The 25,502-nt window shown below is 42.6% G+C and overlaps 1 protein-coding gene across 3 annotated transcripts in view; it reads left to right on the forward strand.

Moving 5' to 3' along the window:
• The window catches only part of SMPX (small muscle protein X-linked), a 50,630-nt gene extending 26,150 nt beyond the window's left edge, over positions 1-24,480 (forward strand). For 2 of the 3 annotated variants that reach the window (XR_004424297.1, XM_033119045.1), the window contains one exon: positions 24,046-24,480. The gene's annotated coding sequence lies outside the window, so the exon portion shown is untranslated. The remainder of the gene's footprint in view (positions 1-24,045) is intronic. The other variant, XM_033118937.1, reaches the window with a different exon arrangement.
• Positions 24,481-25,502: the final 1,022 nt, after the last annotated feature.

Below are 25,502 nucleotides of genomic sequence, written 5' to 3' on the forward strand. Positions count from 1 at the left end.
GTAAACGAAGTATATTTTTGAAATTTGCTGCGGGCCAATTAACAATGGATTGCGGGCCGCAGTTGGCCCGCAGGCTGCAATTTGGACACCCCTGCTCTAAGGCAATACTTAGATTTTTGGGGCAGAGCAAAACAAGATGCCATAACCCGCCCACACTATCTCTCCTGTTTTTCCAGTGGTAAAATAACTCAGTGATGATAAAAAAGTGAAGAGGAACAAAATAAATATCAAAGTGGTAGCAAAGCAGCAATTACAGGAGAAATGATTAACAAAGGTAAACCCTAAGAACAATTCTACAATTATGTTAATGAACACAAAGACAGCAGCAATTGAAAGCACTAGAAAGAAACTGTCATTCTGAAGTTGTAGGAATTCCTCCTCTCTGTGTCAGACTTTACAGCATAGCCAAATGTATGGCAGCCAGATTTCATGATTATGTACTAAATCAGGGTTTCAGAAAAATGCAAAATTTTAGTGATTTTTAATCATTCACTTAGTAGCTTTTGGCCATGTGTAAAAGTGAAAATCTATGGAGTTAATTCCCATTCGCCTTTAACAACTGAGGAAAACACCTGCATTTTTGCATCAGGAATTCTTTTGAGGACACTCAGTGGGTGTTGGATCACACTTTTAGAAACACTGCTGTAGGGCAATAAGTGAGAATGAGTTGGAATGATCTGCAACTCATGTGTACCCATACGTAGCCCCATGATCCCAAGTTAGTCTCTATTCCATACCCTACATCTGCCAACCATCCTTGAATCTGGATTTTGTAGATCTGAAAAGAACCATTATAATGCCTTACTGGGGGAGGTGTGCTTTCGCCTTCGAGCACTCTGCTCCATCCCTGCCATCCTTCTGTGTATGCTGTCACAATACTTACAAAAGTGATATAAATGATATATTGTTTTTCTTGTTCTTATCTTCTTCATGATGCCAGGATATAGCTCCTTAAAGGCTGAGGCATATCTTGAGCATAGAAGGCATGCATGTAGAATGTTACTGGTGCCCTGATCACAGCAAGTCTGGTGTCCTCTTGGAATATGTTCTTATAAACTTTCCAAGTCCTTGTATTCTCAGGGAGATTACTACTTAAAAGCAAGACTAGCTTTTCTTTCAAGAGTTGAAGGTAAATTTGTTGACCATGTCCAGTAAAGTGCTCAGAAGTTTGACTTTAATTCACTAATAATAATTTTACTCTTCTGGGAAACTAAAAATTTAGGGAAAAATATCAAGTTTGGTTCATAGTCCTCAAAAGAGGTGAAAAACATGTAAAATTCATTTAATTTTCAAGAATTCTCTGATTTTATTTTTCAAAGAACGTTTATGTCCAGATAAGACATATTTACCAACCAGTTATCCAGAGAGATGCCATCTCTGATGGAGGAGAACATAAAGTGCTCATTACCTTTAAATGTTAAGCTTTACACATCATGGTCATTCCTGCTGATTCAAGGGCTAATTTTGAGAGTATTGGCAGGAGGGCAAATTGATGTACCTAGACGCATGATGAAAAGTGCACTCAGTATCTAACAACAGACTCCCAAAATACACGAAACAAACTGACAGAACTGAAGGGAGAAATAGACAATTCAACAATAATAACAGGAGACTTTGATACCCCATCTTCAACAATACCTAGAACTAGACAAAAAATCAACAAGGAAATTGTCTCAATCTGTTTGGGCTGCTAAAACAGAATACCATCGACTGGGTGGCTTATAAAGAACAGAAATGTATTTCTCACAGTCTGGAGACTGGAAGTCTAAGATCAAGGTGCTGGCAGATTTGGTGCCTGGTGAGAACCCGCTTCCTGGTTCATAGATGCCCATCTTCTTACTGTGTCCTCACATGGTAGAAGTGGCAAGGAAGCTTTCTGGGGTCCTTTTATAAAGGCACTAATCCTATTAATGAGGGCTCTCCCCTCATGACTTAACCATCTCCCAAAGGCCCCTCCTCCAAATACCACCACATTGGGGGTTAGGTTTCAAAATAGGAATTTTTAGGGGACATAAACATCGGTCTATAGCAGAAATAAAAGACTTGAACAACACTATAAATCAAATGGACATAACTGACATCTACAGAACATTCCACCCAACAACAGCAGAATACACGTTCTTCTCAAGTGCATATGGCACATTGTCCAGGACAGGCTATATGTTAGGCCATAAAGCAAGTCTCAATAAATATAAAAGGACTGAAATCATGCAAAGTATATTCTTGGACTACAAGGGAATGAAATCAGAAGTCAATAACAGAAGGAAGTTTGGGAAATTCACAAGTTGTGGAACTTAACACACTTCTGGATAACCAATGAGTCAAAGAAGAAACCACAAGGGAAATTAGAAAATACTTCGAGATGAACGTAAACAAAAATACAACACACCAAAACTTGTGTGATGCAGCAACAACAGTGCTTAGAGGGAAGTTTATAGTTGTAAGTGCTTCTATTAAAAAAGAAGAAAGATCTCAAATCAATAACCAACCACTCAATTCAGTATTAGCAGCTCCAAATTTGGGAAACATACCCTTGATCATCTTAGAGTAAACATAATCCATATCTACATAAAAGGCAGATGATTAAATTGATGTGTAAATGGGAAGTATCATCCCTTTCAAATGGTAAAATGCAATAAGTTTAAAAAACCTACTTGTATAAACACTATAACAATGTAATAGGAGCTGGCAAATTAAAAGTAATCGCCTGTAAGATCACCATTTTAGCATAACACTCACTTAGATAGCTTCTCTTTGAGTCTTTTCTTTTGGGTTTACATATGGGATGCAACACAACAAAGTTGCTCACAATACGGGATTTGGGGTCATGGAGACTCATTCTCATTACCTTTCACCTTTGCAACTTTGAGCTCTATGTCTCTATTTCCTTGTTTCACAAAAAGCAGAAAATGGTGTCTCCCTCATAAGGTGCTTGTAAAGGATTAAGGAGGTGTATTTTAAAAATTATATCCAGGCACAGCTCCTGGGATGGGGGAAATACTCCGTATATGGGAACTGGTTCTCCTTTTACATTTTTCTTGTATAGTGTCGTTCATAGCGCTTGTACATTTTTGTATATTTTACATTTTCTCATAAGAGTATTTTTATGTTGCTTTGCAACCTTCAGAATTAAGATGATTTATTTCTCATAGTTTTTCATTTATCATTATTTCATAATCTTCCCTCCACCAGAAGACAGAGGACATATTTATTGTTTTACATGGAACTAAACTTAAAAATATCCCAACTACTTCTCCAAATGTCTTCCCTGGTTTGCTGGAATTTTTTTTTGTCCTCAAATTTGAAATGTTCCCTGTTTTGACCCAATTACAGAAGCTCTATTCTTTCTTCGAAGGAAATGTTTTTATGCTGAGATTTTTTCACTGTCTAGTGAAGCCACATTTCTTTTGAATTGTGATGCTATTTTTTTTTCTGCTCCCCACTTGGTTAGGATAAAGATGGGTTCTGCAGTGGTTCTGAACTGCATCAAGGTTTTATTCATTTGTTTTCCTGCCTGGCCAGGTTATTGTTCTAGGCCCTGATTACAGCCTGTATGGGCATAAAGTACTCTCGAGGGTGAATGTGAGGGGCCTTTAAGCTGATTGTGGCAGTTGCTTTAAGAGCCTCTTTATAGTAAACACACAGATGCTACCAGGATGGTTTCTATTAAAGCAGAGATCCCGGAATGTTGGGGGTTGGGGGGGTGGAATTGCTGAGAGAGCTTTCAGGGAGTAGACCTAAGACCAGAGAAGAACTTCTGCTCCAGCCAGCTTCGCAGAGGCTAAGGTGATTCAGGACCCAAGTCTGTAGAACCTTGTACACTGACAAGTAGATTTTCATGGCTTAAGGACACTTATGGCTGGCATTTGCCCTGCTCCCAATGCAATGGAACTCATTACCCTATCTCAGTGATTGGCAGGGGAGGAGGGCAATGTCTGTAGACAGTTTGGACAGTTTGAGTTGTCACAACTGGGGGGAGGTACGGGGTGCTACTGTCACCTAGTGGGGAGACATCAGGGATGCTAGCAAATGTTCCACAATGCCCGGGATAGCCCCCCACAACAAAAAAGTATCCAGTCACAAATGTTAGTAGTGCTGAGTAACTAACCCTGATTTATCTACTTGAAAGCTTGATATCAGGACTAACTTGTTGCAAAGTTTCCTTTCCAAGCAATCGATGCATTGCATTTTACAGAAATTAAAACATTAATAAAAAGAGAACAGTAATTAATTGCCAAATATTTGTAATCTCTTCACAGTAAGCAGAAACTTAGGAATAAATCACTCTTAAATATGATTCTTTTGTCAGTTGGTAAACAAAATACATTTATGGTATATGGTATATATAGAATATTCCTGAGTTATAGTATTAGGCCTTAAATGCAACTATTTTTTACTGGTTCATTTTTTCATCGCAAATGTACCAGAAGCAGTAGGTTATCTCAGCAGCTCATCAGGTCTTTAAAAATATTAATGTCAAGCATTACTAATCATCAGCACCAACATCAATGTCATCATTTTTATTGTCATCAGTAGCATTCCCATTTAGTATATGCTCATGACATGCCTGAAACCTTGTCTTGTGTTTCACATACTTTATTTCATGTACTCCTTGTGCTGACTGCATGCGGCATAGACTATGATGCCCATTTCATTTATGGAAGAAGGCAAAGAGAGTTTATGTAACTTGACCAAGGTCATCCAGTGTGTAAGTCGCAGATGTGAGATGCAAACCATCATTTGTCATACTCCACAGCCAGTCCTTTCAATCACTATCACCCACTGCATTCTTAGAAAATGTTCTTTTAGTTGTAGTCTTCCAGGTTTCGCAAATATTTCACTGTTAGGTCAGAGTAAAACAAGCAAAGGCTAGAGACTGCAGAAACTGTCACCTCCACTAAGAGGTGATACCACAACCGTGACTCGTTGATTCATTCATTCATTCAGGTATGCACTCATTCATGTATTCTTTGAGCACTTATTAAGCATAAAGCATGCACCAGGTGCCGAGGATGTCGGCCTTGGGGATACACACATGAATCAGACAGAGTGTCTACGCGGGGGCAGTTGATGGGCAGCACATTGCATGGAATCACAAATAATGTGCTCGTTTTAAAGATCTTGAAAAAAGGAAAGGGTTAATGTCTGTAAATGTCAGAGAAAGGATGAAAGAGAGAGAGAAAGGCAAAGGAAGGGAAGAAAAGAAAGGAAGGGGGGTGGGAGAAGAGAGGGGACAGAATAGCAGCGATTATGGCAGCACTGGGGGTAGCAGGGAACTGGCCCGGGGCTGACAGAACTGCAGAAAATGAATGCCAGGCCTCTGCAGAGGCTGCCTTTGCTCCCCGGGATGAGCGGGATGAGCGAGGGCTTGGCAGGCAGCTCTGTGTCATCATGAGACAGCCGTCTCCTACCCATGAAGCCTTTTCTCTCATTCCCACTCACGCTGTGTGCAGCCCACGCAGCAACCCAGGCTTGACGGCATCGTGACAATGCTGCTCCTTTGAACTCCCTCCACACGTTGTGGCATTTGAGAAGGAGAAGGAATCACGAGGAGCAAATCAAGACTTGCACATTTCACTTGTACTCCCTTGCTGCTGCTCCCTGCCCGTGAACTGATCATCCCACACCCTCTGGTTTGTGGCTTTATGCAGATGGCGAGGTGGTGGCTGCTTTAATCCCAGGCAGGGCTGGTCAATTGGCTTCTCACCGAGGCAAATTTCTATTAAGCAGTCGACAGATTGCAGTCACTTTTGTCCAGGCAGGTGGCACAAAGGCTGCTCCGAATGATGCATCTTGACTGCTGAAAAAACAGCAGAAAGCAAGTGTGGCCTACTGCCCGTCAGGGAGTGCCTTCTGTAGAAGGGACAGTAGCACTTCCTTCTACCCCAGAAGACCTGCCCTGACATGCAGCAGGCACAGCTGAATCCTTAACAAGCAATATGCATTTTACTGCCTAGATCTTCTCTGACTCCCAATTTTGGATACAAATAATAGGAGTCATGGCTGCTCTTTAGTTCCAGAGGCAACAATTAATTGCTGAAAACTTACCAAACTGGTTTATTAAATTCTGAGTGTTCAAACATCCATTTATTCAGCCTCAACTTAATTTTCATTTCCTAATCATTTTGTACACGGGCTGCTTGGAATTTACCTTGGCTGATTTAATCTTTTTCTTTACAACGCAAGTTCACAGCATGAACTAAATTTGAATGGGAAGGATTAAAGTACTGGAAGGAATTCATTCATTTACGTAGTAAGCAAACATCTGTGCACTCACTATGTGCCAGGCCCTACGACATTAGAGGGAGGCAATACAAGACAACCCCCTCAAGGAATTCACAGTCTAACTGAGTGAGGATATGAGAGGGGACTTTAGCACATATGGCTGCAGCAGGAATTAAGGAACAAGATACAGCCTTTGAATATAGGTGACGAAGATTCTAGACGGGATGCTGGAAAACAGATATCCTACTGAAAGAAGGTTGAAGACCATACACTTTTGAGGTGATTCAGGCATAGGTTTATGTCCTGGCTTTGCTATTCCCTTGGTCTGTGATTCAGCATGATCGCTGTTTCTTTTTCTGAAAAATGAGAACAATATCTACCTCATGGGGGCAATTTTGCTCCCTTCCCTAAGGGACATTTAGCAATGTTTGGAGACATTTCTGGTTGTCACACCTCAGGGTGGGTACTATTGGCATTTAGTGGGTAGAAGCCAGGGACGCTGCTAAACATCCCACAATGCACAGCACAGGGCCCATAAGAAATGTTGATAGTGCTGAGGCTGAGAAACAGCGAATTACACAGTGTGTATAAAGTCCTCAGCACAGTGGTGGTTATTATTATTACTAATGATAACATGCTACCATCGGAAGGAACTTAATTTACGACACTGGGCACTGGACACTGGACGTGCTGGATACCGTGGGACAAACCTGCGCTCCACTTCTAGCTATGTCACGTAGTAATTCTGTGTCCTTGGACAAGTTCCTGACCAGTCTGAGCCACATATATAAATAGGAACGATAATAGCAATCCTGAAAGGGAACCATGAAGACAGTGAGTTGACTCAGATGGGACACCTGGCATGAACTGGTATCTAGAAAGTGTTCAGTCCCTTTGTTGTCCCCACAACTTGCTGATGCCCTCTGCCCTCTGCCTCTTTCTTCCAAGGGCAGGGGTTGGTTGGTTGCTTTTTAAAGGAAATAGTCTGTAAAGAGTAGCTCAGCATATTTCCTCAGGGAATATGAAAAAAACTCCCTGAAAATGAAAACGCACTAATTACCTGTGACTAATATGAGTTCACTGAAGCACTTGTAAGCATCTGGGAGGATCTCTTGGTCTTTCTCAGTTACCACCTACTTTGAATGCCTTGAGCTTGAGCCAGCTCCTGAGATGATGTCTAACCTTCAAGTATCTTCTTTGTCCTGGGGGAGGCACTGTAGTCCCATTTTTCAAACCACCAGCTACTGTTTCCAAAGAAAATTGGTTTAAGAAATCCTTGGAGCTGCTATTCTCTTCCTATCAAGGAAAAGTGAAACAAGGCATTTCAGACACCATTTTTCTGAGCATTTTGAATGGGCCTGATGGCCAAAAAGAGGCATGTCATCTTTTTAGTAATCATTTGTGCACAGACTATGTACTATTGGAGTATGGTCCAGAAACTAAAACAAGATGCATGTCAATCTAAACATGCAGCAGTGCTCTGGGTGTCTTCTCTATGACATCCTGTCCTGTTTCATGCCCCATTTATATCCAATTTCCACCTATTATTACTCTCCAGAAGTGCTTTCTTCTTCCTTCTGATGTTAATTTGATAAGTAATGTCTACTTTTCAATAAGAGTGAAACAGGTAGGTAATCAGTAATAAACTCGTACAGGTACCAAAGAACACGGTGGCTTGGAGGCTTTGTGAAATGGCCATTTAAGGGGACATCGTGAGCTAGGCCACGAGGAAACAAAGGCTTATTTGTAGTTTTGTGGCAAAAACTAAATCACATCTTTTAACTAGAAGCTAATAATAGCAATAATATTAATAAGCCCTTGCACTTGATTTTCAGAATTCCAAAGTACTGTGTTCATTCTCTCTTTCGAGGCTCACAACAGTTCTCCGAGATAGGTAGGGCAGGAGTTGAATTAGTAGTTCACTCTTACATGACTTCAAACTTCACACAGGGTGGAAGATTGTGAGATGTATCATCCTCTTCCTCCAGAGAAAGTTCATTTTTAAGACTAATTATTAATTAAGCCTAGTTAAGTCCATTTGTAGAAAATGAGTGTGATATCTTCTAATCAGAAAAAAAATCTAATGCAGCCTGCAGTGGTGCCAAGGCGGAGTTAGTTACAGCCTGTATCATGGGCCCGAACTGAACACATAGTGGCTCTGCTTGTACTCAGAAGGACTTTCCTCACTGACACAGAAAGAGTTAGGAATAATCTACCCACTTCTGTCTGTAGCTACATGTCAAAGGAAATGTACTATCGCAATTTTCATCTCTATTTACTGTTTTCTCACGCCTAATTTTAAAAAAAATCATATTGTGTCCTTTATACACATGTACACGCACACACACACACACACACGCACGGATTTGAAAATCAGGTTGAAATGTCTTAATTTCAGAAAACCCACGAAGCAAGCAAATGGGCCTGGAGAAAACTTTACTTAAGAAGTCCCCAAATCATCACCCTAAAGGTCAATCAGTTCTTCTGGAAAGCTCTCCATTGTCACCAACAGCCAAGAAATGGCGTCCCAGACTCCCTGCAGAATCATATATGAAGTTTACTGCTGGTTATCTGTAGTCGGGGAGGGAGCCTGGGAGTCATCCTGAGCCACATGCAATCCAATTACGGGCCAATCATAGTCCTGCTTCCACTGCCAGGAGCCGGCTACCCACCAACTGAGCTGGTCTCAGAGCCCCTGGGAGGGCAGGGACTCGCAGTGCATAGGAAGAAGAGCTGGTGGCCCAGCTAAGACAAAACAGCTGATAATGCCTGGAGACCAGCACAGGGAGCAAATGCAACTGCATTGCAATGACCCTTGAACCTCCTCCCCATTTCAATGCCATCGCTTCATAACTGACTCCAGATTCAGTCTTCCCTCCTGGGTGGCACCGGCTCCCATTAGGTGATCAAATGATGACATGCCAAGAGGTGTTAGGCAGGGCCTTGCTCCTGTACTTGGGGTCAATCTGCTGCGATCTTGCAGTCTTGGCCACGATGCTACTTAGAAACGCAGTGCCTGAACACCTGCATCACCACCGACAACCACTGAACATGTACAAATGCAAGTGCCAAGAAACTTGAGGTAGAAACTTGAGTTAGGTAAAAAATAAAGCTATCTCTATTAAACATCAAAACAACTTTGTGAAGTTTGGCTGGCACTTCCGACCGTACGAGATCATTTCAGGTCCACATTCCAGCATCCGACAGTGTGGCCCATTCCTCCAGCCTGGCTTTGCATGTCTGATCCGCCAATTTGAGAAGCTTGTCTCTCTCTTTAACCGAGATTTTGAGGGGAGTGGGGGGACAAGGAAGCACCAAGGACAGCATCCTGTGGGGTGCAGCAGTGGAAACTCTTTAGATTGGCCTAGAGCAGTGGTTCTCAAACTTTCTTGTTCACCAGCTTCATCTGGAGGGCTTCCTGAAACTTAGATTTCTGGGCCCCTTGTCCAGAGTTTCTGATTCAGTAGGTCTGGATTCAGTAGGCACTCCTCGAATGCGCATTTCTGACAAGTTCCCAGGGGCTGCAGCTGCTGTTTGGAGGCCACACTTTGAGAACCACTGACCTAGAACCATCAATCTAGATTGTTTAGGTCTGGACATTCAAAATCCCCTAACTATTCCATCACCCGGTCCACAGTTTTATAGCTAGTATCCAAAGGTATAGCGAGCAACTTGGTCAAATTTCCTTGCTGAAATTCAGATATCTGAAGCATCAGTGAAGCAACAATCATTAATGCTTATAATGGTGCTTCCAAGGGCCAGGCACTGTCCCAATCACTTTACCTTGTGATTCTTAAATGAATTAGTATACTTAAGAGCTCCATTTTACAGGTGAGATAACTGAGGCACAGAGAAGTTATGTGACTTCCCCCAAGGTGGCATAACTAGACAGTGGGGCACCCAGGATTCAAATCCAGGCTGTCTGCCTCTTAACCATTCCCCTGAGCTGACTCTCCATGTGGCAGGTAGGGAAAGCTTCATGGGGGTGAAATGTGTTGTGTAAATTATGAGGACAATCTTAATATAATAGATGAGGAATTCTGCCAGTAACATCAACCTACCTACCAGTTACTTAACCTCATTGACACAATATTTCTGTGACTGTTTATTAAGTTGTGACACGGCTACAGCCCAAGAGTTGGCAAACTGGGGCCCACAGGCCAAATGCAGCTTACCACCTGGTTTTATTTTTAGTTAAACTTTTTATTTTGAGGTAATTCTAGATTCACATGCAGTGGAAAGAAAGAAGAGGAATCATTTTTCTAATGTCTATAGAAATACTTCTAAGGAAGGCTTTGCCAGATTTCAAATATATGCAGAGACCAAAAACCTCGGGTTGATCATCTTCATTCGAGTATACTGTTATGGACGGCCAGGTAGTAGAAGCAAGACACAAAAGAGGTTCTAAATTTGAACACTTTTCAAGTCCAATACAAGACAGGACCAGGATCACACAGCTACTTGGCTGATTGATAGGCAACTGTATAACTTCTCTCAAATATTATGACATAAGAACAGAAGCCAGTTTCTGAATGACTGAGTGGTCTAGCTTTGGGTGAGAATGACTTATTTTTATTCTAGTTTCCTCCTGAAATCAGGCAGCAGCAAATTGTTGGATACAGTTAGACCCTTGGTCCTCAGAATGGACTGCACACCAGGATCCTCTGAACTGGCCTGCGTGCCACCTCTGACCAAGTAATTCTGTGAGGGAGTGCTATGTTTCACAAGAGCCCCCGCTGAGTCTAATGTGCAGCTGGGGTCAGAAGGACTGAGTTAGAGGATGTTTCTCAGATCCTCCCTGGACAAACCATACTGAAACCTTTCTTGCTTGGAAAAGTATTTCTTTGGTTGAATGTCCAGGTTGCTGGAATGAAAGTCTCTAAATGTGGACAAGAGCCAAGTATTCTTGGAAAGCCATGCAGCACAGATGTACACTTATTCAGAGCGTGATCCAGTGGCGAGCCACAGCCTCTGTTTGGGATAGAACATGGGGAAGAGATGCTAAGTTACTGAGACTGCCATTTGAGTCCAGAACAATAGCCGTACTGGACTGAGGATACTCGGGTCCGCACTAGTGAGCGTGCTGTGCCTTGTCAGTGTTGTGATGTGTGTCTAGCCAGCAACATGTAGACTCATATTCTCATAGGTCAGGGGACCATCAGTGTCATTTCGTTTAACCAAGACACAGCCCCGTAGTTCCTCTCTATACTCCCTGCTTTCCAGATATGTTCCTCACCCTGGAGAGTTACTTGGGTTTAACAACGAACTCAGCAACTTTTAACCCCTATCCCTATTCACCTCACTGTAAAAGCTGCCAGTGTTGCTGTTCCCTCCAAATAATCCCAGTTGCACCCTTTGGAGTGACTCATTAAATGGAGAGTCCAAGTACACCCCCATTCTATTGGAGTTTCTTTTAACAAGTTCAGTCTCCGGTGTAAATGTAATATAAGTGGGTTATATTTCAGTGTGCTGTGCTAAGGACTAATTGATGGGTCAGCCAGCTATGTTGGCCTGATCACACAGAGTTGAATCCATGAGTTCTCAGGATGCCAGGTCTCGAGTCTGGCTACTCACCATTTCAGAAATGCCCAAAGCAATATGGTTATAATCTGAAGCTAGGATCTGGTTTTGGGCATAAAGGAAATGCCAGCTTTTTATGATTTTGACCAGTAACACCTATTCATTGACACATAAATTATAAGAGCTGGACTTGGCTTAAGGCAACTGTATTAGTTACATATTGTTGTGTAACAAATTACCCCAAATCTAGAAGCTTAAAACAATAATGAATATTATTTCGGAGTTTCTGTGGGTCAGGGATTCAGAAGTGGCTGAGCTTGATGGTTCTGGCCTGGGTCTTTCATGAGGTTGTAGTCAAGATATCAGCTGGGACTGCAGTTATCTAAAGTCCTGACTAAGACTGGAAGATTCACTTTCAAGATGGTGCACTCATGCTGCTGGCTAGTTGGTTCTGACTGTTGGCAGAAGACTTTGGTGCCTTCCCATACGGACCTTGCCATTGGGCTTCTTCAACGTCCCCACAACATGGCAGCTGGATTCTTCCAGGGCTAGTGATCAAAGAGAGAGCAAAGCGGAAGCTGCAATAGCTCTTATGACCTAGCTCTGGAAGTTACACTCCACCATTTCTGTAATATGCTTTTGATTACACAAGTCAGCTCTACTCAGTATTGAAGGGGACTACACAAGGGTATGAATACCAGGAGGCAAGACTTACTGGGGCCCATCTGGGAGGATGCCTACAACAGCAGTCCAGCTCTCTTTTTTAACCGATGTGCAAACTGAGGTCCAGAGAAGGGAGCTTTGCCCAAAATCACAGAACCTTAACATTTCAGTATTTGCTTTTCTTTCAATCCCACTCATCCTGCCACCCACAATTTCTTGTGTTTATTTAAAACACCAAATGTTTATCTTTGGGGAGATTATTTGCAAATGTGAAGCCAGTTTCCATGGTGTTTTAAACACAGGAAGCCTTTATAAACCAGGCAACCTATAAGCCAAGTGCATATTCGGAACACTGGGGAAAGGTTTTCTTCACTTCTTTGAGTCGTTAGGGAGGAGGTGTTCCAAAAAGAGAGAAAAGAAAGCACAGCCTCTTAGCGAAGGCAAATCCAGTGTCTGAGGGATACATTTTAGCTTTTACACACTGTTCCTTCTCCTCGCCTTGTTCTGAGGGTGAAAAAGAGAACCACTATGAGAAAAAAGAAAACAAGAAACCAGAAAAAACCAGAGTCTCACCCCAAATCAAACCAATGGAAGGGCCACCCTCCTCAGGGCTTGCTGTTTCATTAATCCCAGATAAAAACAGTGATCTGGCTACAGGCACTCCTCAGGAGAAGTGAAGCTTGTTGTTGTTTTCTGTAAAAACTTATGTTTCTGAAAACACACCCACAAACACACACACACAGATTTTTAAGCACAAAACTCAAAACTGTGATAAATATGATCAGTTCTTTTCTTTTCAGGATCTTCTTTGAAACATCCATCTTCTAAGAGAGGCAACAACAAGAAAGAAACCTCTTGTATATTCTCATCCTTTTTCAATCGGTTAGAAAACAACAAGGCCTGTCATCTCTGATCAACGTGACTAGTCAGGAGACATTATGACTTTCTCCCTGTCTGACCTAGTTTGTCTAATGGGGCCCACTCCTTTGCCCTCTGACAAGCCACCTTCTCTCCTGAGTTCCATTTATAGCAGGGCTTTGTTAATGGCTAAATCGTTAGGAACGATCTGTCTCCCTCCCAAGGTTTACTTCCCCTGTTCAATAAATTAAGCCATGGGATCGGAGAGACTGTCCATTTCTGCTTTATTTAAGCTCACATTCTTCCTAGCCCACAAAATACCGCCAATTCGTCAGGTGAGAGCAGTATGAGCCCCACTGTCCACCTAGCAGTCTGTGGTCACTAGCAATTTGTCTCGTATCTAGTTCTCCAAGTAATGCTTGTGTGGCCCGTGGGAATTTGCCTAAGCCCTTGATGGAAGTCTGAGATCTGGAGCTGAAATGCTTTGGTGGGGAGCCCCTGGACCTTTGCTAATGGTGAAGGGCCCCCTTTCTCAATCCTCAGGCAAGGGCCCTTGGTCAAGTGCTATGAGTTTTGATATGTTTCATTCCTCTCTTCATCTTGAAAGGTTTGTAAACTCCATTCATCCACCATTCTTGTTGCTATCACACAGGTGACCTCACTGAATAACTGGAGCATTCATGGCCCACAGCTGTCAAAGTGACCTGTGCACCTCACTCCTCAAAGCCTTTTCTCTCTTGTTTCTGGTTGCCAGAGCCCTGCAGTCAACAGACCTTTCAAAAAAAAAAAAAAAAACCACAAAAGTGATAATGTCACTGCCCTGCTGAGCACCCTTCAGTGGCTCCCCATTACCCTCAGGGGCTGCATTACCTGGCTCAGACTCACTAGTTTTTTCCCACATTGCATTTCTGCCCACCCAGGGCATTCCTCGCTACAACACCCTAGTGAAATTCTCCCAGTTCATGGTGGTGTCATGCTGACTCTAGGCCTTTACATATGCTCAGAATATTCTTTACCAATCTCTCTTTCTTCCCCTACTCATTAGCTGGCTAACTCCTACCCATAATTCAGGTCTTAGTTTTAATACGATTCCTGAAAAGCCTTTCCATACACTCTTAAACTGGATAAAGTATCCAGAGCTTCCTGTTTGTCCCATCACAGCAGGACTCATCACCACGGAGGAGTGGATTGCTGTCACTTATGTTACTGTCTGCCTTTCCTTCTAGACTTTCAGTTCCCCGAAGGGTGATAACGTGTCCACTAGTGTATCCCCAGTGCCTAAGACACTTTCTGACATATACTGTAACCGAAATAATACCAGGCATCTGCTTTCCATCTTTAAGATCACTTAAGCACAGAGCCTCATCCAAAAGAAACATAAATCGATTGCCAAACATAAATTGATCACCAAAAGTGGCCTCAAAAAGGAACACAAATCTTCACCTAAGAGAGATTTACATACAGTGAGTGAAACTACTTAAAAATCTCTTGATGCATTATCAGCCCAAGATTCCTTCATCCTAGACACTTCTTACCCCAAATCTTTCTTCATTCTTTCCCCCAAATCCAGTTATTCACTCATTGCTCCAGCCCCTCTTCCCCCCTCTAATTTAACTCACACCTTTCATTTCTGCTCGCCATCCATTTGGAGCTCTGCCAACCATCAGCATCACAGAGCTTGAGGCCAAGATGACAAGGACTGAATCTCGCTTGGAAGGCAGAGGGAGAGGAAGGATGTACTGACTTATAAGCTTCTTGGAGGTCTTTGTCTCAGAATAATAGTAGCAGTCAATGCACATTTATTGAAAATTTACATGCGGGACTGCTAATACTTTAATATAGCATCCTCACAACAATCGTATGAGCTCGATACTATTATTTTCCTGTACTTCAGAAGAACACTTGCCCCAGGTGACACAGTTAGGAAGCAGGAGAGCTGGGATCTGAAGGCAGAGTCTGTACTAAGATGTCTCCACAGCAGGCACTCAGCATACACTAGTTGAATGTAGATAGAGTCCCACCTGGGAAGCGGTTTGGAAGCTGGCAAGGCTAAGGGCGTTAAAGCAATTTCTCTTATGAATTGATCATAAGTACATGTCAAAGCTTTATTTCAAAGTTGCTTAAAGAGGCTTCAAAGAGCAGTTCAAAAACTTGGAATAGTAAAAAATGTGGTTAGATAACACTGTTAGACCAGATGCAAGTGGTCGTTAAACTTTGTGACATGGCTAATTTAGTGAAGCAGGTAAATCTAATTTCCCAGAAGGGACTCTTAATCTTATTAAAGTTGATCAGAAAATCATTCATATATGTTATCAGAAATGCTTCCCAGAAGGGGCCACTCATCACACCAGAGCACACAGTTGTCCCGGATCAGGTTTGGGATCATTTTCTTTCACAGAAGCATTTCTCAACCTCAGCACTATTGACATTTTGGGCCAGATAATTCTTTGGGGTGGGGCTATCATGGGTACCACTGTAGGATACTTAGAGCATCCCTGGCCTCCACTCACCAGGTGCCAGTGGCATCCCCTACTCCACGTTGTAGTAACAGAAAAATGTCGCCACATACTGCCGTGTCCACCAGGGGGCAGTATACTCCTACTGACCCCCATTGAGAACTGCCCCCCCATTGAGAACCACTGCTCTAGAGCCTTGGTTCTCCAAGTGTGGCCCGTGGGCCAACAGCAACAGCATCCTTTTGGAGGGTTGCTAGAAATGCACAACCTCAGGCCCCACCCAGACCTCCTGAGTCAGGATCTGCAGTGTAACAAGATCCCCTGATGCTTTTGTGGACATTTACGTCTGACAAGCGTTGCTTCTAGGCCAGTGATTCTCAACCTTGGCTGCACATCAGAGGCCTGGGGAGCTTTAAAAAAATACTGATCCAGCTCCAGAGACTCTGGTGTCATTGGTCTGGGCCAGCTTGGGCTTTGGGAGTTTTAAAAACTCCCCAGGTGACTCTAATGTCCAGCCAAGTTTGACTTACTGTTCTAAGTGGTTAAAGAAAACCAAACCCACCCCACAACTTTGGGAGTGATTTACTACACCCTATAAACAAGACCCCCACATGTCCAAAGCGAAGCTTTCTTTTCCATGAAAATTCTTTTTGACCTCTTATCACTTTTAAGATGATAAAATTAAAGTCCTTTGATGATGGCTTCAAAAAGGATTTGGCTATACCTTACTTTTAAAATAATGGCAGGAATGATTAGGGGGGAAAAATGAAGTCATTGATTAAGCTTGCCCAGATAGGTTTTCAAAGAAGTAAGCCATCAAAATCATCCTGCAAAACCTTGCTAATTAAAAAAAAAAAATTCTACACCTGAAAGCATTAAATAGAAAACTCTATCTAGAAAATTGTTTTGCATGAAATGTACAATTATGTAAAGAGCCTATGCAAATTGGGAAGCAAAATACTAACACCTTAATAGATAAACAGATCAAGGAAATGAACACACAATTCTCAAAACTGGATGTATAATTAGTAGAGAAGCATGAGAAAATGTACAGCCTCACTAGTAATCAAATGGGTGCTCAACGAAACAGAGTTATTAATTTTCCTCTTCTAAAATTTACAGAGATGAGTGGGGAAATTATCACGAAACAGACACTTTCTCATTCTCTCAACGGGTATTGTGTGTCTACTGTATAGCCGGTGTGTTATGCTGGCCTGGATGATGAGGGCGTGGGGCTTAGCAAATGGAGAAAGTCCCAGATATTGTGGACTTATATACCCCTCAAACCAGTTGGCCTTGGTGGAAGCCATCCTAAAGAAAATGTTCATGTAGAAAAAGTTTTGTTCATTTATGATAGCAAAACTGATTAAGAACCTAAGTGTTCAAGAAAAGGATCATGATTAAGTAAACTCTGGTGTTATCTACCTGGTGAAATACTACAGATGCTATTTGTGATACAATGAATGATAAATGAAAAAAGAATATAAACAGTAGAAAACTAGAAAAATTGTTCAATGATGGAGTAAATTTTGAAAATTCTACATGGTATCATCCCCACACCCAACATACACAATATACATTTGTATATTTAAAGCTCTGAGGAGCCCTAAAACTAAGAAAATGATTTATCTTTGCTTAACACAGTACTTCTCAATTTTTCTGACCATCGAAAGTTTCTTCTCCCTCTCCCCTCCCCTCCTTTCCTTTTCTTTCAAAAGCGAAATTGGTTTTATCGTCTCTTGGAACTAGTTTTTCTCAAAAAAACAAAACCTTGAGGATATGCTGGCGTATATGGTAGTATTTAAGGGCTATGTGAAAAAAAAAGCTATACGTGGGGATACACATATATAAAAAATTCATCAAGCTGTTCATTTAAGATTTATGCATTTTATTCTATAAAAATATTAAAAAGAAACCCTGCTAATTTCTGAGAAGGCATGACATTTTTTAAAATTAAATTTTGGTGTTCATTAGTACAAGAATGTTTGTTAAGTCAAATTACTGCTATACTGTCGATTATTTCCACATATCAGTTGTTGAAGCAAGGTTCCTCTAATGTACCGTCAATATGTATAGGTTACTTATGCCCATTTTATACGAGTTTGGGAAAAAGAGTTTAGCGTAGGGGAAAGAGCTCCAGACAGGCTTTAAATCCTGGACCCGTCATTAACTTCACTGTGTGACCTTGGACAAGTGACTGAACCCTCTGGATTTTAATTTCCTAATTTCTAAAATGAGGAGCAATACTAAAAGTGTAGTCCCTTTCATCTTTGAAAGTAGTTTTACTATTTTAGAAGACTATAAGGTTTTATAGTGACACCTTTGCCTAATCAAAGGTATATCAAAGGTCAGGTTTTTATTTGTATTCTGAGTCTTTGGACCACTCACTACCATCATTGTTACTATAAAAATAAACAACTGAGAAAATTCAATCAGCTCTAAGGTGATCACCATGACAATGTGCTTTCCAGGATGCCTTACTAGAGACGAGGAGGCCTACATTTGTTTAATAGGTTCTATTAACTTTATGTGAAGAAATTAGTTTTCCATTTGGATGTTCCAGAACCCCTGACTGCCATAGACTGTTGCTAGACAGTTCTAAGAGGATGCTGGATATTTCTAATGTAAGCACCATTGTTTCTAGGCCTCAAATACTCAGGCCTAAACAACACAGAAGGGTTTCACTATCTTCAGAAACTCTGAGAACCTCTTGGTTGCTGAGCAGTCTCCTCGACTGTTGCTCACTTTGTCTCCCTCTGGGTGGTACTGAGCTCTGCTTTGCTAGGAAGTCGTGGGTCAGTGTTTCCCAGTGGGTAAAGGTGCCTTTAGAAACAGGGAGGTCTGTGTTCTGATGGCGGCAGAGAAATGGACCACAAAACCAGGAGTTGCCAGTGGTCTTAGATTATGCCCCTTTCTCCACCAAGATCTCCCCAAATTTGATTCACGCTGGCCCCTGGCTCTGGCTTGATATCCAATACAACAAATTCTCAATGCAATTGAATTAAAAGAATCCTTTTGATGGGCAGAGGACCTAAATAGGTACTTCTCCCAAGAAGAAAAACATGGCCAACAGATACATGAAAAAGTGCTGAACTTCACTAGCTATTAGGGAAATGCAAAGCAGAACCACCATGAGATACCACCTCACACCTGTTAGAATGGTTATTATCAAGAAGAGAAGAAACAGCATGGTAAGGATGTGGAGAAAAGGGAACCCTCACACACTGCTGACATGAATGTAAATTGGCACAGCCACTATGGAAAACAGTATGGAGGGTCCTCAAAAAATTGAGAATGCTCGTAGAGCTAACATATGACCCAGCAATGTCTCTCTTGGGTATCTACCCCAAAAATCTGAAAACATTCATCCGTAAAGATATATGTACCCCTATGTTCATTGCAGCAGCATTATTCACGGTGCCCTTTGATAGATGATTGGATAAAGAAGACATGGTATATATACACAGTGGAATACTGTTCTGCCATAAGATAAAATACTGCCATTTGAGACAACATGGACGGATCTTGAGATTATCATGTTAAGTAAAATAAGTCAGACAGAAAAAGCAGAGAACCATGATTTCCCTCCTATGTGGGATATAAAACTGAAAGCAACAAAGGAACAAGGCAAGCAAATAAAGAAAAAAACCTCACAGACACAGACAACAGTTTAGTGGTTACCAGAGGGTTAAGAGGGGAGGGGGGTGGGAGATGAGGATAAGGGGGATCAAATATATGGTGATGGAGGAGAACGGACTCTGGGTGGTGAACACACAATGGGATTTATAGATGATGTGATACAGAATTGTACCCTTGAAACCTACATAATTTTACTAACCAATATCTCCCCAATAAATTTAATAAAAAAGAATGAAAAATATCCTTTTGAATCTATTTTAATGAAATTTGACCTGGACATGCAATTTGCCTTTGCCTTAAGGTCATTTAAATTCTCCACATCCAGCACACAACACTACTTGAATCTCGATTTCAGGTGCAGGATTAAAAAAAAAAAAGGAAAAAAAAGTCCTGTTATTTGTGACTTTCTCACTCTCCTTGCTTTTACTAACTATTGGTTCAAACATTTCAATTTTCACTTTCGCCACCAAAGGCTTCATGAGGCACAAAAGCCAATTTTGGTGGATGTTTTATAGCTTAAGAAAAAACGTTTTTCAAGTTTTTACTTAGGGTTTTGATTCTTTCACTTTATAAGTGGCTGTTTGGGATAAAGGGAGGAGTCCTGAGTTTGGAGCTGCCTGGGTGCAGTTCGAGGCTGTGCACTGCCTGTCCCTGACTGTGCTGGGTGAGGTTCCACGGGAGCCTTAGCTGTAGGTTGCACTGCCTTCCTCTTTGTGTGGTTATGATGATTGGGACAATGTGTGTGATTATGCTTCACAAACTAGGTCTCCACAAATGCCCTGTAAGAAACTCCAAAGCTTCAGCCAGTTTGCTCTCGGTGCATGGTCAGCTGTTGTATATGGAACCGGACAGCACATGAGGAAGGCACGACCTTTCTCTCCACTACTTTTGAGTGTCACTGTGTTTATGGCTCTATGATTTAGCACCACGTAGGAGGAAGTAATCATTGCACCACCCCTAAGTGTCTGGTTAAAAGACCAAATGCAGACAAGTGTTGAGTGGAGTCCATTTCCTAAATGATGTATGTAGGGCCATGGCAACTATGAGTAACACAGCTATAAATGGGTCATGGCAAGGCGTAAACATCACATGTTCCTCAGCCTGGACTTAGGATGACACCAGGGAGATATCTGGTGTATCACCCTGCGCCAGCCAAGGTGAGCCTTTCCCAAACGTACACTAGAAGTGGGCCTTCTGTGTCTTTTTGGTTTGGGTACAAAGGATATGTGGGGTAGTTGGAAAGTGACTTTTCAGCAGGGTGCCTCGCATTCCACAACATTCTCACAAATGTCCCCTACAGGAGAACAGGACACAGGAGAATAGCTGACAGCTGGTGTCTAGGCAGCAGAGCAGTGTGGCCTGGGATACCGCCCAACACACTTGCATTCCAACAACCTGACAAACAAGTGTGCTTTCCAGCCTGGGCAATTTTAGCTCTGGATCCCTTCCCATTGTTCCCGTTTCTAAATTCGAGCACTGACCCCAGGTCTCTGGATTCCTGGGTTCTTGTAATCTACAACCATTCTGAGTACACACTGAGCCCCACAAGGCCAAGGACAGAGACACTAGTCCTCTGGGGGCTTTGCACTCCTGGAAGAACCATGTGTGACCTTATCCATCAGCAGTGTCCTGTGTCCAAGGCTGCTGGGCCATCCGGGATTCTGCTGGGACCGGAGAGGGAGATGGGGGCGGTGCATGGTGGTCTGCAGAAGGACAACCGCAATGACGCCTCTATTCCCTCTGCTGCCTCCTGCCTGGCTCCTTCTACAAGGAAGAATTGGGTTCACTTTGTAGATTAAATGACGTAACAGTAAAGTCAAAGGTAGCATGCCCAACTCATAGTAGATATCCAAAACTGGCAACATCGCCATCAGCTGTTCCTCCACCCCCACACGGAGCACAAGCTGATGGCACTTTCCCAGAGTCCCCCTCTTCAGCCAGGTTCCCAGGCTTTCCTTGGCTGGCAAGCATGGCAAGCTAAGGGGAAGGGCACTGTTACCCCAGACCAGTGCGGCATAAAGAATTCCATGCCTTTGCTTTTCTGAATAATATGGCCATCTCGGTGCCACGATGGTCCAGCCAAACTGGATAAAGGTTTGTCTATATTTCCAAAACTGTCTCAAAGTCAGAGGGGTCCACAAGCTGAACCACTTCAGAGGGGCATCTTAGGGCTTTTAAACACGGAAGAGTCATTGTAAATCGTGAATCCTAAATTTCTCAGTATAGAAAATTTCACTACCTGGGACAGAACAGATATGTGGTGGTCGAAGTCCACACCAATCAAGCCTGTCACAGAAATGGCTGCCATTTCTGGGTTGCAGATGGTGCTTCACAGTCCAGACATTTCTCGGACAGAAATCACACCTCACGGAACATGCTTCAGTGACAACGTGCTATGAATCATCACCCCTTCCATGTTGCTCAGAGAAGCCGAAGGAATTTCTTGGCTTCAAGGGCAGCTTGTCATGGGCCTTGCTCTTAGCCAGAGACTAGCCATATGTCAACAGCAGTGACCACAGCAGTAAAATGGCTTGAGTACACCCTGGCTGTGATGGGGCTATGGCTGGGGTCTAGGGCAGACCTGACAGCACCGTGGGGATGTAGCAGATCAAATCAACACTGATTTACTGTATCTGTTGCCCCTTGCTCGCTCCTGCTGCCTCACATTGGAGCATGTAGGTTTAGTTATAACTCCAACTCCAGTTCTCGTCTTGTTCTCACTTCTCCAGTGTCCAACTCACCAGTCCTCAGGCCCCTGCTATGTGTCAGGTTGCTGTGATAGGCAATGTGATGTAAAAATGAATAGGACATATTCACACCCTTCAGCAGGTCAGAGCCTAGTGGCAGGACAGCTATGACGGGACAGCTATGAGAGATGATGCATGTGGGCAAATAATTACAATGCAGCATGTTACGAGGAGAGTCACGGAAGAGGGGGCAGGAGAGTGGAAAGTTCTAAGCAAAGAGAGAGAGGCCTGACGGCTCTTGTGATGTCACAGAAGCAGTAAGTGACCAGGAAACCCAGTGCAAGGTGCATGAGGGAGACCGGTCGGAGACAGGCCTGGGATCAGGCTGTGGACTCGCTGGTCAACAAAGTGCATTTCACCAGGAAATTTGAGGCGGGAAGGAGCTTCCTCTTGGTGACTGGCATGGACGGAAAATGGAGTTTCTAAAATAAAAAAACGTGAATGCTAGAGATACAAGAGCCTGTGCTGACTGCTGGCGGTAACATTTTCCGTTCTGCAATTATTAATACCTACCTACCTTTCCCTCTGGTTTCAGAACCATCCAAACCTTCCCTGTTAGTGGAAAGAGCCCGAGACAGGACACTCGGGTTCAAATTCCTTTCCTATTTACCAGCGATGAGACTTTGAGCTACTCACTTTGCTTTTTGAACCTCTATGTATTTCATCTCAATAATGAGTATAATGCAGACTGTATCACAGCAATGCTATAAATGCTAAATGACACAACTGGCTTTGTAATCTCCAAAGAAATACACAAGACAGCAAAGCTTTCTAAATGATCTCTGCTGCAGAATTCTCCTTAGAGCTCAGTGGCCAGAACGGGGTCCCTGCTGCCCCTAGCTGTAAAAGCCTGGGAAGTGGAGTCTGTGGGGACCAATCTTTATAATAGAGAAGAGCAAGGGAGAACGTGGTTGTAGATGGATATGGAGAGAGCCAAGCCACAGTGTCTGCCACAGCAGGGGGGACCCTTGTCTATAGAATTTTCTTTCTTCAGCCATTGGTAATAAAAAAAAAGCAAGCATTCCATTTCTTAGAATATTCAGCCTGCTCACGTAAGTAAAACACACAAGGAATGACACGAGGAAAGAATGGAAAAGAAATGTGTAAATAATGTCCAATGATCCCTGCATTGCAAGTGCTTTTAAAAGAAATAGCGCCATATCAATTAGCTATTGCTGAGTAACCAACCACCCTCAAATCCAACGGCTTAGAACAAAATCATTTCTTACTCTGGCTTATATGTTGGTAGCTCAGCTGATCTAGGCTGGACTCACTCATGCATCTGCGGCAGCTGGGGGCTCTGCCCTAGATGGGGCTTGGTTGGGGCATGTGAGCTAGGTGGCTCTGCTCTACGTTTCTCGTCCTTCTCCTGGGATCAGCAGGCGAGCCTGGGCATACTCTGCTTATGGCAATAGCAGAGGTGCAAGAGAGTAAACAAAAACATGTGATGTCTCTTGGGCTTAGGCTCAGACCTGGCACACCATCACTTCAGCCTCATTCTGTTGGCCGAAGCAAGTCCCGTGGCTAAACTCACACATAAGGAATTATACTCCACACACAATAGCAGGACACTGAAAAGTGCCATGGCCACGGGCATGGATATAGGGAGGGGTGGAGAACTGGAGCCATGACTGCAAATTGACCACAGGCACTGAAGGTCTTGCAAGTCATAAATGTAACGTTAGTATCATACTCTCATCCTTCAGAAGGAAGCTGTCCTAATTTAGTTTGGAATTACTTAAATCACTAGAGCCAAAGTTGATGGTCACACCTTCTACTCATAGTTCATTTTACATTCATGGAATTGAGAGGTGAAGTTTCCAAGAGAAGATGAGGCCTGCAATTTTGACTTGTGCCTATCATGTTGATTTACAAGCTGCCCCTAAAAACATCTCATGAAAACTAAACTAATGCTTCCTCTGGTTTCTCTTTTGCAGGCCTGATGTGAAGAACTGAAGAGGAAGAGAACGGATTCAGATGAAAATAGCTCACTAAAAAATTTTATATATTTGTATGAAGATTATGAACCTTCTGAATGCCTGAGACTCTAGCAGAAATGTCCTGTTTGTACATTTATATCTCTTCCTTCTAGTTGGCTGCACTTCTTACTTTAATTTATCTTCATGTTTGGCATCTTGCAGAACAAATAAGGTCAAGAATTCACCAATTCAAAGGTGTGATTTTTGAGGACGGATATGATTTTACGGGAGGGGTATAGTAATATGCATAAGAGTGATTTTGATGGGAAGTTCTCTAAGCTACTTCCCACACTATTTTGGTCAATATTTGGAATGTATTTTAGTTCTTCACCTTCTAAATTATGTCAATAAACTTTTTATGAGTTCAAATAAATATGCAAGTAAATGTGAACTATGAATCAAGATTAAATTAATTTTCATATCTTTAGAGAGTTATGCCTTCCCCAATATGGAAAGAAATGATACAAAAGCCAGTCAAACCCCACGTAGCCTAAGTGGGGGCTTCTCGTTCTGAATTATTGGGTAACATGGGTAAAAGTATGGCTGACTGATCATTGCAAATGAAGTTAAATATTGCCTGAGGAACTGGGCATTGTTAATATTCCTCCTCTGAGGAGGACCTTTATAGTGAGTGCCTTTTACTTTCATAGAGGCTCAGAAATTCCCTTTGCCCAGATGGGATAGAGTTCATTACAAGGAACAATAAAATAAAGCTGAGGAATCAGAACAAAAGAGAGGGGCAGATCTGCGTCGTCCAAAAAAAGATGAACCATGTTTCCTGCTCCTAAGATGAAGAGTCTCTGAAACTTAATCAATGGCCAACATGATCATAAACCAAAAGGAATCACCCGTGCTGCTCTTCTGATCTTCCCAGATGCTTGGGCAACGTCACAGTATGAAGTTTAAGGGACCAGGTTCTCAAGACCACACTGTTTTAAAGGCAAGTGTGTCACCTACCTGGTACGCAGAGACCCCAACACCATGACTTGTATCCTTTCCTTAGTGCCTCCCATTTAAAAAAATCAGATGTACGTCTCAACATCCCAAGCAAAAATGAGTCTTTAGCTTTTCTGTTTCATAGAGATCAGTTTCTAAAAGCAAGATAATCACTGCACACATGGGACTGGCTGCAAATCCAGTGGGGCCTGAGGAGTTCAGGTTTTCCTGAACGGGCACCCATCTGGTCGTGGGTCCCAGACATCCTGCTGGGCTGTGGCGTAGCCTGGTGATCTAAATCTAATATAGGCATACAGGGCGGGGAATATCAATCAGAACCAAATATGCCAGCCCGATCGTCTGTCAGAATAGGTTCTAAATAATAGGGCATTGTGCTGCCTTGGGCCATTCCACTCTGTCCTAATGAGGGGAATTGGGCAGGGTTAGAAAATTTACCTCGGTGTTCCTTTTGTTTATAT

This window comes from Rhinolophus ferrumequinum, chromosome X (assembly GCF_004115265.2).
Source record: "Rhinolophus ferrumequinum isolate MPI-CBG mRhiFer1 chromosome X, mRhiFer1_v1.p, whole genome shotgun sequence".
Taxonomy (NCBI): Eukaryota; Metazoa; Chordata; class Mammalia; order Chiroptera; family Rhinolophidae; genus Rhinolophus; species Rhinolophus ferrumequinum.